The sequence below is a fragment of the Triticum dicoccoides genome, chromosome 7A, assembly GCF_002162155.2.
Source record: "Triticum dicoccoides isolate Atlit2015 ecotype Zavitan chromosome 7A, WEW_v2.0, whole genome shotgun sequence".
In the NCBI taxonomy this organism is placed as follows: domain Eukaryota; kingdom Viridiplantae; phylum Streptophyta; class Magnoliopsida; order Poales; family Poaceae; genus Triticum; species Triticum dicoccoides.
This window is the reverse complement of record NC_041392.1, coordinates 104,938,380-104,947,891: the sequence shown is the minus strand read 5'-3', so window position 1 is coordinate 104,947,891 and position 9,512 is coordinate 104,938,380.

Below are 9,512 nucleotides of genomic sequence, written 5' to 3'. Positions count from 1 at the left end.
TCCATACCAATGAGCTAGGTGGTGGATGTACCACTCCACCACCTCTCTGGCCCCGGTCCCCCTCGACGGTGACCCTGCGGACGTCGTCGGCGTCGTGCTCACGCTGCCTGCTCCAGTCGACCCTGCGGACTACAACTCTGATGACGACCTAACAAGGGTTGTTTTCATCCCTGCAACGTCGCGGATGAGGACGAGGTTGTGCTCGTTGCGCCAGTCGCCGTTGAGGGTGGCAAAAACATGCCCATCGACGTCAAGCTCCTGTCGGACGTGCCTGACATTGTAAATATCGAAGAAGCAGAAGAGGTGGAGGAGCCAGTGCAAAGAAGAAGGGAGCAGTGAAGAAGGAGCCAGTGCGCCGCTCCATCCGCCTGCATCTGCTGAAGAAGTGAAGAACAGAAGATGTCTGCAGCTGAAGAAGATGTTAGGAACAATGAAGAAGTGAAGAAGATGTAGTTAGGTATGCTGATCTATATATTGGCATATAAGTTACCAACTATTTTGAGATGTTGCCATCTATCTATCTATTTTGCTATGTATCTATGTTGAACCTATGTTGAACTAGTGCTATCTATGTTTATGGCCTATGTTGAACTGAATAACCCTATGTCTATGCTGCTATCTATGTTTATTCAGACCATGTTGTGTGTTGCTATCAGTGTTGCTACCAAGTTGTGTGTTGCATGTTTTCTACCCATGTTGTGCCCATGTGCAAACATCCAAAAAATAGAATGTACCAGGTGCTCACTTTCTGCCAAATATGCAACATTCCAAATTGTACTACCTGAAGATCCCTGGGCCCCTTCCAAATTAAGTGGTCTAAATTTTGCCTACAGTTAAGTTAACTAAAATTTGCTTGCATTATCTGAATTTTGCTGCAACTATCTGGATTTTTGTACAATGCATAATTTCAGCTCTCTGAAAAACAATTTCATCATCATTTCTTCATTTGGTCACTACATCAACATTTCTCCACTAAAAATACCCTACTTGCTAACAATGACAGCTATCAGAATGGCAAACAGGCCAACATACAGAAGAGCTCCAAAACAAAAAAATCTTATCCCTAAATTGCTCTCTTTCCTTTCTGCATCTTAACAATTGCTCTCTTTTCTTTCGCATTGCTTTTAGTTTCTGCTTCAAGTACTTTAATCCTGACCTCCAACTCCATGTTCTTCATGGCTAGATCCTTAATCACTGACTTGGCTCTACCATCCCACTCCCCAGCCCACTCCTGAAAAAATGATGAGCAATTCAAGTCAAGGCCTTAATCATCGTATAAAAATGGAATTTTTCATATCCCCAAAGTCAAGAACTGCCACCGAAGTTCATTATTCCTGGGGATTCATGATTCTTGTACTTACTTTCATGCCACCGAAGTCAAGAACTACAGTGACCCTGGCGCTAGGTTCTCCCGGCCCGCCGCCGCCCAGGAACCCGTGGCGTCGGCGCCTACTCCATGGCGGAAGCCACTGCCACCCCCGCTCTTCTTCTCGCCGCCGCCACCGCCACCAGACGCTCTCATTCTCTCGTCGTCAGGATTTGGACAAGGGAAAGGGGAAATGGGAGAGAGCTAGAGATTTGGACAGGGATAAAGAAGACAAGGGAAACAGGGACTGTGGGCATGATTTCCATTAATGTTGAGGGGTTTTCCGCAAAAAAGCCGGTCCGACCAGGTGTGCCAAGAAGCGGCTAGCTGGGCGTCAATTGTCCGCCTCTGATTGGCTGTGGACTAAACCATCCCATAGTTTGCAAGTTTGTGGACTAGTTGATCACCTTTTGCAAGTTCATGAACTAAACCATCACATCCAACGCAAGTTTGTGGGTCTCTAGTTCTTTTGCCTCATGGAACAAATCCCAAGCCACCCTAAACCAATGGCGAAAGTATCACTCTGGATACACCAAAGTTGTACAAACATAGTTTAGTCAGTCTACTATGTCATCTTGCATCAACCTACCAATCACCTCACGGTCCACAACGGAACCACTACGCTTCGACATATTGTTCTTATGCATGTGGATCATCATGACTAAAGCGATGTCCTCATCTTCGTCCATCTCATATTTCTCTACGTAGGAGGAATCATCCCACAAATAGGATTCAAACGAACTCATATACAACACTATATATACTCCCAATTACAATCTACTTCTATATCACAACAAAAAAAATGAGAAAATAAAAACCTTAAAGACTTTTTGTTGAACACCTAATGTGCAAGGAGGAGAATTTTGTCCGGCTGCTCGTCGGGCCAAGGTGGTCAGCGAGCTAGTTAGGAATGGCCTCAGGGTGGTCTTCATGACACCAGGGAGCTAGAGTTGCGCGCGGAAGCAACCATCGTTGCTGCGCCATCTGAAAGCTGAGAGCTCCGAAGGAGCAGCGGCTCGACCCGGTGGCAGCGGTCACGAGGTGGTTGTGACGGCTTAACCTCAACGACTACCACAAGTGCTGCAGTGTCCATTAATGATGGCAAAAGGGCGGTGAATGGCCGGAATCGACGCAAATCGAGATGGCCGCAGATCCCAAATCGACAATGGCAGCGGAGGCTGTCGCGGCCGTGTGAAGCGACCGAACTGGGTGGTGGAAGGCAGGCTCGCGACAGTGGCATGAAACAGCGGGATCCCGCTGCTGACGGTCTCGGGAGGAGACGGGTAGGGTGGCAAGAAGTTTCAGTGGCGAATCATGGTGCATTCACTTGCATTTGGTTTTTGCGGTAGCCGGTACGAGTGCTGCCAATATGCATCACTTGAGGCCAAAATATCTGGAACACATTTTTAGGATCCAAATGTCCTTAACAGAGCCTTTGGGCACCATGCCCCTTGAACGCCGGATCCTTTGAGATATTAAACCCATTATAAGCATCCGGAGAAAGGCGGCCAACCAGCTATCTCACATGGTGCAAGCTGGTTGATCGCGGTGAGAAAGCTTTTAGAATATATTTTTTAGATGAAGGTAAGGAATTTTTTTAAAAACATATTTTTTTAGATGGAGATGAGGAACCCACTTATTTTTTTAAAATAAAAAGCTATGCAAAATGGCGCTCGCTTGTAGGCTACGGTGATAATTTTTTTCTTTTTCTTTTTTCTAGATGGAGGAGAGATTTTCTTTCTAAGATACTTTTTTAGATGAAGACGGAGACCCTGTGTATTTTTCTAAAAAAATGCTACACCTACGTAATGTTCTACGAAACCTTACGTTAATCCTTTGATCGCTAATCAAACCGCCCCCCTTTGATTTTCAGGATAGGCCTGCGCCCCAACTAAGGCACAATATAAAACGGCCACATCGGATCATATGTAAATTACGTAAAAGTTGTTACGTAGGTGTAGCTTTACTCATTTTTCTAAATGAAAACATATACATAACTTTTTCTCAAGCGGCGTCGGTGACGCCCCTAGCACTAGTTTACACTATTCCGGCCCTTCACTAGCGTATGTACGAGTGTTCACACATTGCACCGCCACATTCTTTGTATCGGATCAAGTTAAACAATTACACTGACAAATGAATTACATCAACATCTTCTGAAAAATAAAACAAACATAACCTACAGCGTACGTACTTGTGCCTAGAACTTGAAGATCCCGGAGAATCACATTTTTTGGCCGGGACAACGGACTGGGATTCTCCGACTGGGTCGGCTCTGCCTCCTCATGATGAATCTAGACTTTTCAAATGTACACACGACAACCTTAGCACTCTCAAGGGTACGTGGAAAGAGACGGTATTCGTCGCAAAGCTCTTTTTACCGGTGGTGGTATGTACCGGCAAACAATCCACCGCTCGTTTGCATACTGAGATTCGTGCCGCCCTGTTCCTTATAATAGTAAAATTCATCTTTCGATTTGAATACTATGCAATACATCTCTGACTTGTACAAGTAACAGGCCCACATGTGTACTTCTGTCAGTTTTTGTCATAAAAAGCTACGCCAGGTCCCATGCAGGTGCATTCATTATTTCTCCTCCCCATCTCAACAACTCCATGCCTTTTATTTTCACTTTGACAATTTCAATCAATCATATCTTTGAAACTACAACTTCATTTTCTAATATATATATATATATATATATATATATATATATATATATATATATATATATATATATATATATTTGTAATTCTGATGGCAAGAACTTTAGAACAAGACCAATTTTGAATATATTTTATACTCGTTTCACTATTTGAACTAGAATATTTCAAATATATGAAACTGATATATTTTCAATATATGAAGAGAATTCTAGTGATTTTTATTTCAAATATGTGTAATGGGTTATTTCAATCAGCTAAAATTGATTTCACACGTTCAAAACTACTGAAATAGGTCAAATAATATCTGAAATATGCTAAAATTCTAATGAAGTATTGAAATAGTGAAATGTGTTTTGCGAAATACGGAAGATATTTTAGATCAGATTTGTGAACGAAAGTGATTTTGGTTTCATCTTGTGATATGTGAAATACTTTTTTGTGAAGGGGATTTTGGTGATACGCAAAATATTTTTTTGTATGTATAATTGGTATTTTGTGATCTTTGAAATTAGTGAAATGGCTGAAATACAATGGAAATATGTTCTGTAAATGACTAAAAATCGATTCCTTCAAATGAGTGAAATTAGTATTTTGGTAATAATTGAAAAAAAATTCCTGAACAAATGAAATCCATCGAAACATGATGTTTAAATATGTGAAATTGCTATTTTGTGATATCTAAAATTAGTGAAGTAGCTAAAATTAGTGAAATGTTTTTAGAAAAAACTGAAACTGGATTCTTGAATTGAGCGAAATTTTTTGTGAATCTATTTTTTGAAATAGTTGAAGTAAATACGATGTTTGGAGCTGTTTAGAACAAGACCAATGAGTGAAATGCATTTTCATTTTTTTGTGAAATTAATTTTTGGAATGAGGGAAACATGTGTTTTTGAAATGGGGTGAAGGGTTTGTAGTGAAATCAGTTTGGGTCAAAATAGTGTTTCTAAAAAAGTATTTTGAATAAGTGAAATATGTTATGAAATTATTGAAATATATTGGCTCATTCTTTTTGAAATAGTGGAGACTTATCCGAAGTAAATGAAATAGTATTTTGAAAAAGTGTAGTAAGTCTGAAATAATTGAAATGGTTGTAAGAAAAAATGAAACAGGGTTCTTGAACCGACTGAAATAATTTGTGAATTTGTTATCTGAAACGATTGCTTGAAATTATTCAAAATATTTTTTGAAATAAATGAAATCAGAATTCCAACTGACTGAAATAGTTGAAGTGAAATAAATCGATTGAAACATTGAAATTCAAATGTGTTTGAAATATATTCAAAATTGGTCTTGTTTTAAAGGTCTCATATATATATAAAGTTTCAATAATAAAATGATGGTTTAAAAGATACGGACGAGTTAAATTAGCAAAGCTGAAATAAAAGTATGGATTGTGTAAGGGAAGAGAGATGAGAGCTGTCACATTCATGACATACATGCATGTGGATGACATCACGTGGTGGGCCAGGATGGTGAAATACAAACATTTAGTAAATATGAGACTAGTCACAATTGGGAGTAACTTAGACTAGTAACATCACATTTTACTAGGCTATGTTACTACCTCCACAGTGGGTAGTAACATACTCCCTCCGTCCGTGAATAAGTGTACTTCTAGCTTTTGTCTTAAGTCAAAGTTTTGAAATTTTGAACAACTATATACAAAAGCATAATAACATATATGACATCAAATTGGTATGTTATGAAAATACATTTCAAAATAGATCTAGTGATATTAATTTAGTGTTATAAATGCTAGTACTTTTCCCTATAAAGTTGGTCAAAGTTTTAAAACTTTGACCTAGGACAAAAACTAGAAGTACACTTATTCGCGGACGGAGGGAGTATGTGTGTTGTCATGTTATGGTTCATTTATTAGCCTATAGACTCATATTGTCTTGGTATGTGTGATGTTACAGCAACTAGCTAAGTTACCACCATCACCTTTCTCATCATTAAATATGTGTCACATAAGTAAAATTATCTTGAAAAGTGTGATGTTACTAGTGATGTTACTCCCACTGTGACCAGTCTGAGCAAACAGTGTTATACTGCATGTGGTATAAACTACAGTGTGCGGTGGTGCAAGGTGATTGGCTGGAGCTGTGCCGGTAGCTCCCGCCACCGGTAAAAAAACTTGGTCGCGGTATTCGTCCCCTGCCTGAGTCCGCTGCGTTCATATGTGGGAGTTGCTGTACTAATGATGACACGGTGCTGCACCTTTGCACCCTGAAAAGGATACGCACGCGGGGCGCGGAAGAAGACGAGACCAGGCACCTGCCTTCCTCCCGGCGACGCGCGCAGGGTTAACTCGAGCCCTCATCTTATAAAAGTAACGCAACCGATGGTTGCCGTTCCCACTCCTATCCCAATCCGATGGTTGCTGCTCGCCATTCCGCAGCACGGTAATCAAAGCACACTTGTTGAGAAAAAAACTTGTAGAGAGTGGCGTCCCTGCACCTGCAGCCGCCGGCAATGGAGGTGGTGGAGAAAGTCCGGGAGGCGACAACGGGCGTGGAAACCGGGACCGGCCAGCCATGGGGCTGGAACTGGGACTGGGAGTACCGCCTGCGGAAATACCTTCTGCTGCTGGCCACGCTGGTGGTGACCGTGACGTACGCCGCGGGCTTCAACCCGCCGGGGGGCGTCTGGCAGGACACCCGTGACGGCCGACTTGCCGGCGACCCCATCATCCGCGCCACCCACTACCACTGGTTCCTCGCCTTCTACTACTGCAACGCCACCGCATTCGCTGCGTCGCTCGTGGTCATCGTTCTCATTCTCGTCCTCGCCATCCAGCACGACAAGGAGAAGGAGAAGGAGAAGGGGAAGGAGAAGGGGAAGGAGAAGGGGAAGGAGAAGGAGAAGGTGAAGGAGAAGGAGAAGGAGAAGAAGAGGGGGAAGAAGGTGTTCGGGCTGCTGGTGCTGCGGTTTGTCATGGGGCTGGACCTGCTCAGCCTCATGAGCGCCTACGGCGCCGGCACCTACCGCGACGTGCTCACCGCCGTCTTGTACTGCACGGTGTCGGCGGGCACTGTCTTGGTCTACGTCGTGGTTCTCAATTGCTGCTTTCCTGGCAAAAAGTCCAAGTCCGTCTCCGGCAGGGCCAAAGGCAAAGAACGTCACTGCAAAATCCTGATGCTTCTCGCGACCTTCGCGGTGAGCGTCACGTACGTCGCCGGGCTTAGCACGCCGGGCGGCTTCTGGGACAGCACTGGCGGCAGCCACCACCCGGGCGACCCGATTCTCAGGGACCGCCACGACCTGCGCCTGACGGTGTTCTTATTCTGCAACACCACGGCGTTCGTGGCGTCCCTGTTCATCACCATGCAGCTCATCATCGACCGCAAGCTCCACGAGGAACAGGAGGTAGGCCTGCCTCGCAAGCATGCGCTCTACGCCTGCATCATCATCGCGCTGATCGGCCTGGTCAGCGCGTACATCGCCGGCAGCTGCAGGGACACCCGCACCACCGTCTCCGTGATCATTACCCTGTCCCTGGTTGGCGCTTGCATCCTACTTGCTGTGCTTCTGAAATGTCATTCCTCAAAATGGTGAGCAGATATCCTCTCTCTTTCTCTGGATCATATGTGGCAGCAACCAATTCCAGCTTGCAGTTGAACTCTGTTTCTCCTCTGCAATCATCATATTTCATGTGGGCATTATTTCCAGTTCAAAACAACTTAACTGGACACTGTTTCTTTCTTTCTCTGCGGTGAATGCAGTGTCACCGGAGAGAGTGACGGTGTCGCAGGCGTGACAGAGGGTTCAACCACTCAGGTTGGCGTAGCAGGGGTGGTCGCCGGCGCAGGAGAAGAGGCGTGGGCTAGAGCCTAGAGGGATGGCCGGGGATACGAGCGGACCAACAAAGGAGGTGGCTCTAACGGTCCAGCCAAATTTGACTGAAAGTCAAAAAAGTTCCATGCGACTCGATTATAGCACTAGGTCCCAAGAAATAGGGGAAAATCAGCAGACTGATAATGTCAGGTATTCCCTCCGTTGAGTATTATAAAATGTTATATTTTTAAATCAAATGCAATAGACATAGTTTTAGTTTGTTGTTTACTCATTTCAGTCGATATGTAGTCTATATTGAAATATCCAAAACCAAAAGTGCTATTATGAGCTCGAGCTCACATGCTCTCGGATGAACAATAACATCTGAAAAAAAGTAAAAAAAATTCTGATTTTTTTGGTAAGAAACATTGATGATTTTTCTACATGCGTGCAAATTTTAATGATGAAATCACTTTTATAGAAGTCCCGCCAAAAATAAAAAAAATTGATGCTCAAAAAGAGTGTTTTGGGAAGCATTTGGGAGCATCGATTTTTTTTTTCCTGACGGAGCGTCAATTTTGTTATTTTTACCGGCACCTCCATAAACTTGATTTCATCATGAACGTGCAGAAAAATCATCAATGTTTCATGACGAAAAATTCATATTTTTTGAATTTTTTACATTATTTTAGGATTTTACTGTTCATCCAATCGAGCTCACAAGCTCCATGTTTTGCTAGTGTGAGCTCGAGCTCACATGCTTTCGGATGAACAGTAATATCTGAAAAAAAATGCAAAAAAACTCTGAAATTATTTGAGGGAATGGAAGGAGAACTAAGGAGCAGCACCTTTTCTTTTCTTTCTCTGCAATCATATATTCATATGTGGCATCAACCAACTCCAGACTAAGAATGTCAGGATCGAACTGAAGTCTGTTTCTTTCTCTGCAGTGAATGCGATTTTAGGGAGGCTGTGGACAAGGCTCGCTCTCTTGTTCTACTGCTCACCTCGCTGCCACCATCACCTACGCAGCCGGGTTGGACCCGTCGGGTGGCCTGTGGCAGGATAATGGCAACGAGCACATGACCGGCGACCCGATCCTTCTCACGACGAACGCTAGGCGGTACAAGACCTTCTACTACTGCAACTCGGCTGCCTTGGTGACCTCCTTGGTGGCCATCATTCTGATCCAAAATAAGCTTATGCTCAAGCACCACGTGTTGGAGGTAGCCATGATACTCGTCCTATTTGGCCTCATGGGCGCTTATGCCGCCGGGAGCTGCTGGGACTTGGACACCTCCATTTACGCCATGGCCTTGGCCGGCGTGGTCCTTATTTATGTGGTGATCCATGTTCTCGTCTTCATGCTGGACCACAAGGACAAACAAGGCGACGAAGAGTTGCTGGAGAAGAGGCACAAACGGTTGCTTCTCTTCGTGATCTTGGCAGTGACCATCACCTATCAAGCGGGACTCACGCCTCCAGGCGGCTTCCTCCTCAGGGATGACCAGTTCAGGCACCATGCAGGTGACCCGATCCTCTTCCCACGCCGCTACTATTGAATGTATGAATTGCACGATGTATTGATTCAGTGCAATGTGCACGGTATATATAAGTATAAGGTGGGGCCTCTATCTCGATCTATACAACAAACTAGAGAGGTGGGCCTAGTCAATATACATGCACAAACAACATACTCAAC